Source organism: Populus nigra, chromosome 17 (assembly GCF_951802175.1).
Source record: "Populus nigra chromosome 17, ddPopNigr1.1, whole genome shotgun sequence".
NCBI lineage: Eukaryota > Viridiplantae > Streptophyta > Magnoliopsida > Malpighiales > Salicaceae > Populus > Populus nigra.
In genome coordinates, this window is record NC_084868.1 from 5093339 (window position 1) to 5110099 (window position 16761).

Consider the following 16761-nt stretch of genomic DNA (forward strand, 5'->3'; position numbering starts at 1 on the left):
GTTAAGGAGTTATTGATACTTCAAGTGCAAAATGATGATATAAAACCTTGATAAAAATACACTTTTAAGTACTAATTAGTAAGTTCACAAAAGTACCAGATTTTGCTTATTCTTGTTATTCTTCATCATTTACTTCCTTTTTAGCCTCTACTAATCACACCCTCCAACTAGCTTATTACTAGTCCCTAGTAATCAAAGCATTAAAATAGAAAAATAATTTGCAAATTCCACAAAGCAAGGCATTCATCATTCAACTTCCATTAATCTATCCAGATAAATAAACTCTCATTAAATTTATATATTTGCTCAATACCTCTTAAACAAAATATTAATAAACCTTCTTTTTTATATGCTTAATATATCAACACATAGTTATGGGGCTTTACTTGGAAGAAAACAAAAAATTTTTTGTTCTATTGTTTAAGGTTAACTTCGTTGGGTTGAGATTATTATCTTTTTCTTCTTTTTTTCTCTTTTTTTTTCTTTTTTTTAATATATATACATATAACTTAAAACACAATGCATCTTTAACCCATGTAACGAGCTTTCGACAATGACTCCCAGACCAGTTGGTCTTAGGGCATTAGGTGTTAAGACACCCCTACAAGCTTAGTAACTCGGGTTGCAGATACTGATACGTAGATAGTGCAATATTTGATTCCCTTAAGCTTTTCTCCTTAACCCATGTAATAAGCTTTGGGCCAATAGCTCCCAAGTCAGTTGACTTTAGGGTATTAGGTGTTAAAACACCCCTTCGGGCTTAATTGCTTAGGTTAGGGAGGCTACGAAACCAAACTTATCTATATTTTTATTATCATCAATATTGTCAATTTGGTTTTTTTTTTTGAAAAGCATATACTATCCCTTTCCCTTAGTTGTTACCTTTAACAAAAGAACATAAATAATGTAATAATCCAATGTGCAACCCACAATCATATGTTAGAGTGTGTGTGTGAAAATGATGGTTTAAGAATACTTGTTAAATGAGTATATGAGCAGAATTAAGTGATAACAATGCGAGAGTTTGTAAACCTGAATATTTCAAGAAGTATTCTGATAGACCTTGTTATGAATATTACAAATAACCATTAGAAAATGTTTACTAAGATGTGTCTCAAGAGTCAATAAAATTCCCCCTTACTTTGCCATCCTAGTAATAACAGTTTTGCCAAATGGTTTTAAAAACAAAAATAATTAGTTGGTTAGGTTTTTTTTTTGTCAACTACTACCCTCTCTCCCCAACCAAAACGAGACATTGTCCTCAATGTCCTAAGATAGAAAGTTAGAGTATAGAAGTCATCACTTGAAGCAGCGACACTGACAATCCTGAAACACACTTAAACAAATATAAGAGATAACAAAATAGAAAAAATATTATGCTATTAATAAAAGCAAAAGACACAAATTTTTACAAACTAAGACTCAAATCGTAGTTGTGATTGTGGCTTACATCTTCCCTTGGTTTTAAGTCCAAGAACGGCTTAAACGCCCTCTATAGGTCGAGGATAGGCTTCCCATCCAGTTTTCTTAAAAACTAGCAAACAGGGTCTTTTTTAGTCAGATTTCCAAGACTAAGTCGATCATGTTCTTTATGAAAATGGGGCCATAAATCATGAATTGCACGATGCACATCTCCACTAGGATGCGTCTCAAGAGTCAATAGAAGATTATCTAAAAACCCCTTACTCAGGCCATCCTTAATGAATTGTATTTTATCTTCACGATTTATAGATATCATTGCTAAAGAATAACATGTTGCATTACAAGTCCATCTGGCACATCTGTGACAGACTTTCAGTCGTTTTGCACGACGTTTCTTTGCAAAGGTGCTTTTACTTGTTCCATGCATGTATGAAATGAAAGAATTGGAGGACTCACCTGATAATCGGACCTTTCCTTTAATTAGCCAATGAATATCTTCAGGAATTCCATAATTCATTAACAACCTCAATCTTGCACACCTAGCTCGATAAATTTTTGTAATCGCGTTTTGAGGCAAAACAGGAAAATACTTTTTTAATTTTTCAAGAGTGGTGTCCATTTTTTAGATGAGAAGTGGAAAAAAATGCAAAGAGAATGAACAAGAAATTGAACAAATATATACACAGATATCAGTTATCATGGGAAACTGAAAGAACCGACTTAGAGTCACGGAGTACCATTATCCGCCATTTGACCAGGGTGAGAGAGACTAGCAAAACAAGAGTCACACCAAAAAGAAACACAAAAATAATGTGAGAAAAACAAAATAATCAACCTTTATCTACAGGATCATTCAAACCAATGGATTCATTTTCACTAGGAAAATTATCAAAGTAAGCTTTCAAATGATGTCCATTTACCTTAAAAACATTGTCATTCTTTGGATTCTCAATATCAAAGGCCCTATAAGGATACAGATGTTTCACAATAAATAAACCGCTCCATCTTGATCTTAGCTTTCTAGGAAATAAATGGAGTCGAGAATTATAAAGCAAAACTTTTTGACCAGTATCAACTTTTTGACAATTTTCACAAGTTTTGCAGAATGCATACGTGTCCTTGAAAATGGTGGGCCAATAAAATCCATTTTGTAATATTTTTGCAATCGTCTTTTTTAACGAGAAATGACTCTCATATGCCTTAGAATGACAAAGTTTAATGACATACTTACCTCATTATCCGCAATGCATCTTTGAAATATTTAATCAGGACAATATTTGAATAAGTAGGGGTCATCCCAATAAAAGTTCTTCACTTCGTTCAAAAACTTTCCATTGTCTTCGGTACTCAAATGTGCGGGCAAATCTCCTGAAGCAAGAAAATTAATATTGAACTAAGAGAAAGTAAGGATTCATCAGGAAAGTAATTATTGATTGGTGTGATGTCAGATGTCGAATCTGTTGTCACTTTTGATAAAAGATCCGCATCAACTTTTTTGGTGCCTTTTTTCATCCATGATTTCTTCCTGGGAATAAATCATTTGCAAATCTTCAAATTCATCCAACTCAATTTTACTCAAAGTAGATTCAAGTTAATCATAAACTAATTCTTCAATAAAATCTACTTCTTGTAAATCATTATCATCTCCAGGTTGCTTGCAAATGTTGAAAATATTTATCTCCAATGTCATGTTTCCAAAAGATAGCTTCATCAGTCCATTCCTACAATTAATCAATGCATTAGAAGTTGCAAGAAACGGACATCCTAAAATAATAGGAAATGAATTACATGCTTCAACAAGTTGTCTATCCAAGACAATAAAATCCACAAGATAAATGAATTTATCAATTTGTACTAACACATCTTCAACTATTCCTCTAGGCACTTTTATAGATCTATCGGCAAGTAAAAGAGTTACAGAAGTTGGTTTTAACTCACCTAGATTGAGACTTTAAAAAACTGAATATGGAAGTAAATTCACACTAGCTCCAAGCTCAAGTAAAGCTCTTTCAATTTTATATTCTCCAATAAAGCATGAAATTGTAGGACAACCAGGGTCTTTATATTTCAAAGCATTATTGTTCTGAAGAATGACACTTACTTGTTCGGCTAAAAAGACTTTCTTTTTCATATTCAGTTTTCTCTTCACAGTGCACAGATCTTTCAAAAATTTAGCATAAGAAGGTACCTGTTTAATAGCATCCAATAAAGGTATATTGATCTTTACCTGCTTGAAAGTTTCAAAGATTTCAAAGTTGTGATTGACTTTTCTTTGTTTGGTCATGGCATGAGGAAATGGAAGTGGTGGTGGGGAATCAGTCTTTTCTTTGCAATGTTCAGATTCAACCCCTTCCTTACCCTCAAAGATTGACTCATCATCTTTCTCACAAGGTTCAAGAATAGGTTTTTCAATAGCCTTACCACTGCGAAGAGTGATGACTGATTTGGTTTGATCCATGTGTTGGCTTCTAGAACTCTTGCATTCACATTGTATTGCCCCTTTGGATTTTGCTGTGGTTGAGATGGAAACTTACCTTTCTCTTAAAAACTGAGAGCAGATGTTAATTTTGCAAAAGTATCTTTAACATCTGTCATGCTTTGAGCAAGTTGAGTGTTGATTGTCTCCTGCTTTTCAATGAATGCATGCAATGTTTCCTCAAGATTTCTTCTAGGAGGTGGAGCATAAGGAGGTGCATATCCATGAGAATTTTGAAAATTATGGTGTGCTTGAAACGGTGGCTGTGAAGTTTGTGCATTATTATTATCACTCTTCCAAGTGAAATTTGGGTGATTTCTCCAACCAGGGTTGTATGTTTGCGAGTATGGGTTATGATTGGGCCTTTGGAAACTATTTAAAGCATGGGCTTGTTCATGGAGACATTCCTTAAAAGAAGGCAAAGTTGGACAGTCATTGGTTGAATGTTCATTAGTTTCATAGATTTGACATACAATGTTTTGAACAGATTTTAGTTGACCACTTTTTTTTAATTTTAGTGCCTCGACTTTTCTAGCTAAAGATGCAAACTTAGCTTGGAGGTCATGATCTTCCCTAAGGTTGTACATACCTCCACTAGATGTATGAGGTTGGGCTTTACTTGGTGCCTCATAAGTGCTTGTAGTGTCCTAATTTTGAGCATTTTCAGCTAGCAAGTCTAGGTACTCTATTGCACATCAATTCAACCATTTGCCTATCTTTAGGAGTTAACCCCTCATAAAAATATGAAACCAATCTCCATGTTTCAAAACCATGATGAGGGCAAATATTAAGCAAGTCTCGATACTTATCACAATATTGGTAAAATGTTTCTCCTGGTTTTTGAATGAAAGTGATGATTTGTCTTTTGAAAGAGTTTGTTCTGTGAAATGGAAAAAACTTCTTTAAAAATTATTGTTGCATTTCATCCCAAGCACGAATGGATCCAGGTCTCAAATTTTATAACCATGTTTTAGCTTTATCTTTTAATGAAAAAGAAAAAAGCTTTAACCTGATGGTGTTCATGTTACAATTTAAGTCATTATAGGTGTTACAAACCTCCTCAAATTCTCTTAAATGCAGGTATGGATTTTCTAATTCTAAGCCATGAAAAGTGGGTAAAAGTTGAATAATACCTGGCTTAAAATTAAAATGAGAAGCATCAGGAGAAAAAACTATACATGATGATGCATTTGTTCTTGTTGGATTCATGTGATCTTTAAGTGTTCTCACACGATTATTCTCATTATTCTCATTATGAATTGACTGGTTATCTTCTTCGGCCAAATTTTCTGAAAATGATGAGGATACCCTACAAAGTCTACCACTTAATGTACGTGGCCAAACTCTCATGCACGTTTAGGAAAAGAATAAAAGGAAGAAGAAAGCAAAAGAAAAGGAAACAAAAGAAAAGAAACAAAGTTAGATACACGAAAAGTGAAAAGAGAAAATAAAATAAATATTATAATTTATACAAGAATTGACCTCCTCGGCAACGGCGTCAAAAACTTAACACGACCAAAAGATTGATGTCTTGTCCCAAGTGCAGGCGTGTCGAAGTAATAAATAACCCGGCAAGACCGGGGTCGAACCACAGGGAGGTTAACTATATAAATTATAAATAACAACAACAACAACAACAACAATAAGTTAAAGAGAGCTTTGAAATGTGATATTGATGTAAGGATTAAACAAAGATAAAATAATTGTCAATGTTAGAGGATCCATTAATGGTATTTCAAACAAGTATAGTATAAACTCTTTTTATTACTCAACTGGAAACCACACACAAAGAAGGTTCCAATCAGATTATAAATTATTAACATGATTACATTAGTTATCTTATTCGAATAATGCTAATACTTGTAAATATTGTCAGGCATTCATGATTATAACTTATGTTAACAACAAATTAAGTTCCTTTCATAGCACAGGTGTCAGTTATACCATACGGTTGGGCTATGAAAGTGCCAAGTATTTGTTGTACCAAGGGTTATACAACATAAATCTAGATTAACCATTTAACAAGCAAAGTATTAAAAGTGAACAAGATAACAAATATAAAACATGTTAGTATCAAACATTAAAGTCCGTGTTGAGTTTATATTATACTTATTCTTACACCATTAGTGTAACCTTTTCACCTGACATGATAAACTTAGCTAAACATAATGAAAGAGAGAAACATAAATAAACAAGGAAAGGAAATGAAAAGCATAAGCAGGAGATTAATATAAGCAAAACTTAAGCATTACATGGCAAATGCCTCCTTTTATAAGTCAAAATTCAAAACTATTGATTTGTTGACTAATTGTTGAGTGGGTGGCCACATCTTGACTTGGTGACAATCCTTATCTTCTTGTCTGCCAAAAACATCACTGATAACGTCATAATTTGAACAGACTTAAACCATGAAAGTTCTAGGAAATTGTCTCAGCTTTTCAGAAAAAAGAAGTTGAGGTCATTTGGACTTCTAGAACTCAAGATATGGGTTGAACATTAAACAGTGTCTGGGCTGCAGGACAGATTCAGACTTCTTTGTTGTTACTACAATTTGGACTTGAAAACGGCCTTTTTAAATCTTCGACTCCTATGAAAGTTTTAGGCCTATGTCTTAGCTTTCCATCCATATAAGACAGACCTAAATCCAAGATCTACACCTCCAGATATGACCCAATGATCAAACAGTGTTCCAGTTTGGACTGAACCAACATCTCTTTTCTAAGTTTGGCCTGCATTTAAGATGAACATTTACCATAAATTAAAGGTATCTTATGGTATCAGACTTGTTATTATAAAATATGTTTTGGTTAAGGAGTTATTGATACTTCAAGTGCAAAATGATGATATAAAACCTTGATAAAAATGCACTTTTAAGTACTAATCAGTAAATGTGCATCTTAAATGCAGGCCTATCATATAAATCAAATGATTGATTGATGTTTAACTAATGAAATTGAGAAGACAAAGAGAGTGCTAAGCTTAAAAAAGAGATGCTGGTTTAGTCCAAACTGGAACACCATTCGGTTATTGGATCATAACTGGAGCTGTAGAACTTGGATTTAGGTCTGGTTTATATGTATGGAAAGCTAAGACATAGGCCTAAAACTTTCATGTAGAGTCCAAGATTTAAAAGTGCCATTTTCAAGTTTAAATGGTAGCAACAATGGAGAAGTCAAAATCTGTCCTACAACCCAGACACTATTCAGTGTTCAGTCCATATCTCGAGTTCTAGAAGTCCAAATGCACCGATTCTTGTTTTTTTGGAAAGTTGAGATAATTTCCCAGAACTTTCATGGGAATCTGTTTAAATTCTAATGTTAGCAATGATGTTTTCTGCAGATAAGAAGATAATGAGTGTTACTGAGTCAAGAGGTGGCCACCCACTCAACAATTAGTCATCAAATCAATAGTTCTAAATTTTGGCCTATAAAAGGAGGCATTTGCCATGCATTTAGGCATCTTGGTTTTCGGATCAAGATCTTGCTCTTGCTCTTGCTCTCTTTCTTTGTATTTTGTAATGTTCAAGTTTTATTCCATGTTATATTTTTCTTAATCTCTTGTTTATGCTTTTCATTTCCTTTACTATACTTATATAATTATGTTCTTATCTTGTTTATTTATGTTTAGTTAAGTTTATTATGTCAAGGTGAAAAGGTTACACTAATGGTGTAAGAATAAATATAGTATAAACTCAACATGGACTTTAATGTTTGATACTAACATATTTTGTATTTATTATCTTTTTCACTTTTAATACTTTGCTTGTTAAATGGTTAATGTAGATTTATGTTGTATAACCCTTGGTACAACAAATACTTAGCACTTTCATAGCCCAACCGTATGGTATAACTGACACCTGTGCTATGAAAAGAACTTGATTTGTTGTTAACATAAGTTATAATCATGAATACCTGACAACATTTACAAGTTATTAGCATTATTCGTATATGATAACTAATGTAATCATGTTAACAATTTATAATCTGATTGGAACCTCCTTTGTGTGTGGTTTCCAATTGAGTAATAAAAAGAGTTTATATTATACTTGTTTGAAATACCATTAGTGGATCCTCTAACCTTGACAATTGTTTTATATTTGTTTAAATCCTTATATCAATAATATCACATCTCAAAGCTCTCTTCAACTCCTTTTCTGTTATTGTCTATTTCTTTATTTGTAGTTTATACAGTTAACTTCCATGTGGTTCGACCCCGGTCTTGCTGGGTTATTTATTACTTTGACACTCCTACACTTGGGAGAAGACATCAATCTTTTGATTGTGTCAATAGATGAGAAAAATGGTTGGCTCACATTAAAGGTATGGATCTGAATGAAGAAGACATGGATATTCCACTAATCAAGGTGACTTTCCCACACCAGACTTATATGATGCAGTTATAAGAAGAAGTGAAGAGGTTGAACCAAATGTTTGTTGACTCCTCAATACATAACCTGATAGATAATGAGAATGAAGGATATGATGAAGAGCTTATGTTAAAAAACCACTCTTACTAGGATTTTGTAAAGCATAGGAAGACATCATGTCGATAAAAATAGATTGTGTGTAAATGTGTTAAGGGGGAAGAGTTCAATAATTGGAAAGCACATGAAATCCTTCTTGTTCATCTAAAGTAATTGTTTGTTTTTACCTTATTAATTCAAGCATTTTACACAATCTCAGTTAAACCTTTAATGGTTTATAATCTAGTTTGGTTAACTGATTCAACCAACTAAACAAAAATTTTTTTCAACTAGCATGTATAATTTATTTTTCATTGTGTACCTTATTTTCTGTAATATATATACCAATCTTATTTTCATATAGAAAATTCAAACCTCCTAATCCTCTAACAATATTTTTTTATCCCTTTCCAAATTTCTTAATTTACACATTAACTATTTCATCAACGTGAACAACCCTAACAATTTTGCAACCTTCTTTTTACATAGCCAAGCATACTATCATAACAAACAACATTATCTAAACTCACAAAAACTTTCAATATTCACATATATTCATTCTAACATATCTCACATTATCTCAGCATACATTTAAATCAATAAAACCATTTAAATTACTAATTCTTAAATTTTTTCATTGACTTAGCTATATTTAACATTACAAAAGTATTCAACATTAAGTTCACTTCCCCCAAACACATATTACACATACAATACTTATATCTAAAAAAAACTCTTTTTTGGAAAAAAAAAACAATTATTAATGCTAATATATCAATAAACATATAATATCATACAATTCAACCAATTCCCAAAACAAAGCCTATATAGTCAACTTAACAACATCTTGAAATTTTAGCAAAACTCTTATAAATTTGATTCTACTTTATTTATTATCATACAAGATACCATAATCGTTTACCTCACTTCCATATTATGAAACTCATGTTCCCAAACACACATACTCAACTAACCCTTTACTTTGTAACACCTCCACTAACTAGGATGTTAAAATAGAAAATTCTACACATTTCCAGCAATTATGAACCTTTATTATGGATGATATATATACATATATACATATATATAACAATTATTTACACACGTAGTCATGTTCCTTAATTTATTAAAAGCTCTACCAAAATTTTGACAGAGTTTTCTCTGTACCTAGACGTAACAAGTTATCGACTACTTCTTCCATATTACAAGTCATTATCATAAACATGATCCAATTATCCTGGACCTTATATCATATCATTACAATCAAGAATAGACCACACCTATTCTTTCAACTCTCATTATATCATATACCGTTCAATAATTGCATCATGTTCATCTTACAGTAATTTGATTATAAATAAAAATTAAAAAGAGTAATAGATTCAATCTTATGCACTTATATTTTGAATTATAAAAAGAGATACAATATAACCACATGTTTTAAAATTTTCTTTAAATGAATATTTTTTTTTCTTTTTATATTGTGCTTATCTTACTTATTCTCTATTTAATCCATTTGCTAACTTATGCGTACTTTTTATTTTTAAAAAAGGAATTTAATTGATGTTCAACATAAACTGTGATTATATATTATTAATGCATGCCATGGAAAAAGTTATGTAAAGATGTACACCAACTTGCATGATAATATTCTACATATAGATTTCATACACAATTCCAAACACAGATAGGAAATGTCATTAAAAAAAAGAGAGAGAGGGAGGCTTTTAGTTAGGTCTATAAAATTATTTACATGTATAATAAAAGTTTCAAATCTAAAGTCCAACTACAACCTAACTATTAGGTCATCGATATAAGAAGGTCTTGCAACAAAGAATTTATTAAGCATAAGTTTGTATCATAATATAATTAGTCTTATAAACATGCATGAAAGCGAGAACACCCATTTTTTTTTATTCAACTCTATAGAAAGAATTTCATGAGCAATAATCATTAATATCACAATAATAACATATCAAGATATTCATACTCGACATGAGTAAGGCCTTACTCTCAATTTTAAGTCAATTAGTGTACTTTGATATACATAGTTACCAAACATTTTGTAACGACTTATCATTGACCTTCGACGTATCAAAAACAACTCAATTTACCATGGTTCCTAAATAACTGGGGTAATAACACAACATTGGCTTTCACATTTGCAGAAGCAACTAAAACACATTTGGTGTTTGAGCAAATTTCAGAGACTCCATAACATTGGTTTTTGCCTCAGCGAAAGCAATCCAATCACATTGGTTTTCAGATAACTTCGGAAACAATCACAACATTGGCTTTCGCCTTAGCGAAAGCAACTCAATCATAATAATTTCCGAACAACTTTGAAACCAATCACAACATTAGCTTTCGCCTTAGCGAAAGAAGTCGAATCACATTGTATTCTGAACAACTTCAAAAATAATCACAACATTGGATTTTTTCTTAGCGGAAGCAACCCAATCATATTGGTTTCCAAATAACCTCGAAAACAATCATAACATTAGCTTTTGTCTTAGCGTAAGTAATGCAATCACATCGTCATTTCATACAACTATTTACAATTCATCTTAACTCATTTAATATATAACATTTATAGTCACAACAAAAAAAAACATTAATTGACATCGCACAGTTGTAGGTAAAACTTTGCTTACCTACTCCTCTAGTTGAGTGATATCCTCTGATAGAAGATCCTACCACTAATGTCCCCCCTGAATCATATGAATACTTTTTATTAGTATATTATTTACAAATCCACATACTCATCTTTTGTACAAGAAATACTTCTTTTAACTTCATACTTAAATTCACTATGTTTAACAACTTATAACAAGGTACTGGAACACTGTTTAGTGTTTTACTCCTCACCAGAGTTGCAAAACTTGGTTTTAAACAAGGTTTATTTATTTATAAAGCTAAGAAATAAACACACAGCTTGGTGAGGCGATTAAACCCAGTTTTGTCATTTACATACCTAAAATCATCAAAATACAGTAGCATATAAATATGTCCTATAACATAGAGCCTAATCTTCTTCTAGTGTTTTATCTATATTTGGAGTTTTATAACACCAAATAGGATACGATTTCTTCTATACAGAAGCTATCATCGCTAACCACATTTTATATGAAGACACCCACCTCAAATTTTCTCAATTTCTAATCTTGATTTCAGTTTAAAGTTTGATGACATTTCTGTTCAGTAGCTTTCAGCCTGACCTGTCTTCAAGTTTTTATCTATATCTAAAGTTTTATAATTCTAATTTGGGAAAATCTAGTTCCATTTGAAAGTTAACAACCTTATATACAACTTTCATACAGAATAACATCCCAAATTATGTCCTTAATTAGCCCAATTTCTGGCCACAAATTAGCTAGTAACACAGTCAAAATTTTCAATTTATAGGTTTTATACACAACTAAATATTTTTATGCATTTCTTTTACTCTTTTTATCACAATTTCATACAAAACATGTCATTTCCACAACAATAATCATTCAAAAGATTTCTAACACTCACAATTAAAATCAAAAAAGCATACACCATATGAATTTCTTTAGATGTTTAGATTCCGGGATACAATAATTACTTTAATGATCATAAACACTTGTCCTTTTAACATGCACACACATGATCAAATTGAAAAAGTTCCCCCTATTCATTTTATTGTCTTGGTCGAAGATTTCAAGGCCTTAGTACCCATCTTTTTCTTCAAATTCATTCTTTTAACACCACAATGCCTCAATTTCCAATTACCCTAAAATTCCCTCAAGAACCCTAATTTAAGAACTTAGATTTCAATATAAAACTTACCCAAAATGCTAGAAATAGATCTAGAAGGGTGCTCTCTTGTTCCTAGTTGTGTTTTTGCTCCCTAAAAGCTCTTTCTCCCTCAAACCTTTTTTTGGTCTCCCCTCATTTTTCTTCTGCTACAACCAGCTCCAACCTTCACTCTCCCTTTAATTTGTTTTGTTTTTTGTGTTAAATCCTCACTCAAGTCTCCTAACACTCTTAAGAAATGATTGCATGTGTTTCTCTCTATAAAATCTTTGAAGGAAAGTGATAAGGAGAAGAAAATGGCTCCCCCTTTTCCTTTTTTATTTCCTACTGTCAGCCCCCTTTTCTTCCTATTGCAACTTCCCTTAGCAGTTCAATCATCAACTGAACCCAAAGAAACATGCGCCTGACGAGATGTTAGACCCAATATCATTGGGTTCAGGTGTCAGCTGAACTCAAGATAACATGAGTCTGGCCAGATGCTAGTCCCATCATGCCCTTTAACCTAGATTGGGTTACATCTCATGTCTTGATTATCTAGAACTAGGGAATCTTACTTCTAGAACAATTATATGAATTATTTGTGTTAGAGGCAATGATCTCTTGATGCAACCATATTATTTGATAGTTTTACTCATATTTACCTAGTTTTTTTTCCTATGTTTTATATATAAAATGCCTTAATATTCTTTATTTTATGTTTCGAAGGCACTTTTAGATGTAAGACTCAAAAAGAAGTAAATTATAGATAATTGACAGATTTGACCTTCGATCGATGTTTTTGGCAGAGCTTGATCTCTAGAAGTCGAAACGAAGTGATTCAAGTGGAATTAGAAAGCTAACATCCATACCTTTCTATACATATATGGCAAGAAAAAAAATAGAGCATGAAAATCGCAGCCTTCAAAGACAAATCTCGCATTTTGTTAGTGTTGACATTTGATCATTCCAACTTGAATATCTTGAGCTAGAGAAGTCCATTTGATGCAAACTCAATTTTGTTGAATTCCTAACTCGAAAACCTATCAGCCTACCAAAGTGTAGCAGAAAAAGAGCTAATATGATAGTGATATAGTTTTTCTAAGATGACACATGAATTCTGCCAACATACAGGTTTTGTGAAAAAATAAGTCCAAATTACTTCCCAAAGCATCCAAACCGACATCCAAGTCTTTATTTTGGTAATTTAACTATTCTAAGTTCAAAGTAAAAACTTGAGGATTTTATGCAAGGCTATTTCTTCTTTTTTAGAAAAATAGTTATTGAACTACTTAAATATAAATTGTCTACTTAGGTAAGGATATTTTGTAGGAAAGAGGGATTAGGGTTTGCTATCAAATAAAAAGAGAGAGAAAGGAAGAGATGGGGGTGGCCAAAAGAGAAGAAAAACACATTATTTCCTTCAATAACCCGAAATCATGCATTCTTCTTTCCTTTTGATTAGTTGTTCAATAGACTTGCAAGGCTAAACTCTTTTTCTTGATTGCAAGGATACAAAAACCTTCAAATTTCAAGAACTGTGAGATTTATTTTACCTTTTCTTTTCAGTTTATATGATGAATATATTTGTTTTCCTATACTTATTTCATATGATTGTTTATTTTAATTGCTGGAGTGGACTCTAAGTTATTATTGTAGATAATCTATTGCTAAGTTTGATATCAAAATTGGAGTTATGGTATATAAACTTGTGAAAGCAACTAAGTTTAATAATTGTGGCGGATCTACGTTATTAATCTTAGGGAGAACATTCAGACAAATGAAACATGAACTACGGACAGTTATGTTGTTTATATTAATCAATTTATCTAGTTCTTAAGGCTGCCATTGAATAAAATTATTAGGGCGGACACCATGGTTGCTTACTAGTTAGGGTTAGTTACACTGCGGATCGGTTAACTAACTAATATTAAGAAAAGATAGTTTCTTGATTTGGTGATTCAGAATATAAATTGGTGTTTCGTTTCAATTATCAATTATGATTTTCATAGGTGAACGTCTACTTGAAACCAAGGTTTGTTCTCTTGATAGTTTTCTGATTTATTTAATTTAGCTTGATTGTTTTATTCTGTTATAACCTAGATAATTTCAAAACCCCCCCAATTGCATACCGTATAACATAAAAATCTGAACTAAACCTTCCTCATGTGATCGACTCCTTACAGCAATATACTATCTTTTTTTATTTAAGCTATGGTAATTAATTTGTGTGACCGTGACATCACAACATCTCCTTACAGTTATAGATGTATAAAAGGTCTCTTAAGGGACCTACAATACGTATTATCTCATTATAAGGGATATTTGTCCCTCATTAACACCACTAAAAGCAAGAAACTTTTTAGTCCTTTCCTTCTCTAAAAATAGTAAGATTTAGGGGGTATAAATATCCTAGAACCATCCAAGTAAGAGGTTTAGAACTTTTTTTATTTTTTAAGAGCTTATATATATTTCAGAGTATTTCACCCTAAAATATAAGAACAAACATCATTTATTCTTGAAATTTAAGAATCTTTTAAGTCATTTATTATCTTTCTCATAAAACTATTGATTTTATCATCAACAAGTCTTAAAGCCCCCCCCCCCCCCGATTGGTTTTGTTTTTTAAGGTATTTAGAGCTTTACCATTAATTTTGTATTTCCTAAGCTAGGGAAAAGAAAACTATTCACCTGGATATCTTGATTAACAGCTTCTCACAAACTAAATAACTTTTTTATATAAATATTCTGGGTTTTGGGACATCATTAACAAGCATCAACTATTTTTCCTTTAAATGTTTTTTAGGCAATAATAAAAATTATTAATCTTAGTAAAAGAAATAAGGGATAGATCAACAACATATAATTGACAATCACAAACTTAATAGTTGGCAAGAACTTCTACATGCTTACAAATTCGAAAAGAAAAATCAAAATTGAATGAAGCCCATATATTAATAAGTTAGACAAAACTAGAGTTATTTAGGGTTAGTATTAATTTATAAAAAGGATATAAGATTTGACAAATAAATATTATATTATTAAAAAGAAAAATGATTTAAAGAATGATTGATGGGTGTCTATTCATGAAAGTGGAGAAGTGAAAGCCAAAATGAAGGTTGATGACTATGATTTTAAAAGCTTAAAGAAAATGATATAAAATTATGTTGTATTGGGTTTTTTTTTCTTAATTTAACCTAACAAACCATTCAAATTACTCAGTTCTTTTGATTCTAAAAAAAACTAGCCAATTCAACTAGTTCATATCAGTTTAATCGCAAAAATATTCTTTGTTCAAAACTCAATACGGACCAAGTCTCAATCCATTGTTTGATCCGACGCAATTCTAATAAATACTGGTTGAGAAAAATGAAAGAGAGGATGTGAGAGAAAATAATGGTAGAAAGGAGAGGGAATGAATTATTTGTTGTTATAAAGATGGAAATTTGTGAGGAAGGATTTTTTTTAATTTTCTTTGGTAATTCGATCAATAATTAGTGTCAAAAATTGAGTTAGTGATGGAATTAACTACAATATCCTTTTTGTAGCTTTTATCACTAATTATATGTTTAACAATGTGGTAATTTTTATTGTTGTTGTTTGAAAAACTACATTTAAAAAAAGTTATAAATTATAACTTTTTTATAACAAAGATTTCAAGAGAGCTTTCAATAAGGACCCATGCAAAACTTTTGTTTGTGTTGATGTCAGGTTTTTTAAAATACATATACACAGCAAAAATAATAAATTTAATAATTTTTTAAGAGTTCTAAGGGTCTCATTAGATAGATTTAGAATTGTTTAAGTTTTAGATGAAGATCAGATGTTTTTTTTTAGCTTTGAATAATTGTTTCAAGGCTAGGTTATCACAAGTCGTTTAAGTGTCCGACCTCTAACATTAATCCACATAAACCATCATAAAAATATCTCTTAAACCCTTTTAGGAGAGAAATTGTTATGTCTTTAAGTGCTAATTTGTTTTCTTTTGTGTTTTCAAGTATTTTGTAACTTACATAGTTTTTCTTTTTATTTAGAAAATAAGACATAAATCAATCTATTTATTGGGAAACTTAAAAACCTTATAAATGATAAAATATCAATTTATCCCATGAATCACATATATTATTTTAAGACAATTCTAGAAATTTATTCAATCAAGTACTTGATTTTTTTTTCTATATCTAGAATTGTAATCTTTTTTAATTACAACATTCTAGTCCTCAATTTCTAAAACCTATTTACAATCAAGTTACATTTGATTAATCATCTCAGTTTGATTTATGATCAATGTTTCTTGTGTGTGTGACCTATTATATTATCTAATAAGTTAGCATAAATATAAATCATAATTCTAAATAAAACAGGATTAAATTAATTAATTAAATTAAATTATTATCAATTTAATAATTAATTTATTTATATTTAAAGATCAAGTACAATATCTAGCAACGTGTTATGATCCTTAAATATTAGAAAAGTCATTAATGGTTTGATTTAACCTTTTATTGACTAGTTTATCAGTGTAATTATTATCCATTTATCAACAAAGTTCCGATTTAGATATTATAGCATGAAATATTTTTACTACTTGTCAAATCAAGTTTACACTCAATACAATAGTCATTTATTCTTAAATAAGATTTGA

General features: G+C 31.0%; 1 pseudogene; it reads right to left on the reverse strand.

The window, feature by feature from the left end:
- Nucleotides 1–1510: 1510 nt before the first annotated feature.
- The window catches only part of LOC133676565 (uncharacterized), an 82901-nt pseudogene continuing 67650 nt past the window's right edge, over nt 1511–16761 (reverse strand).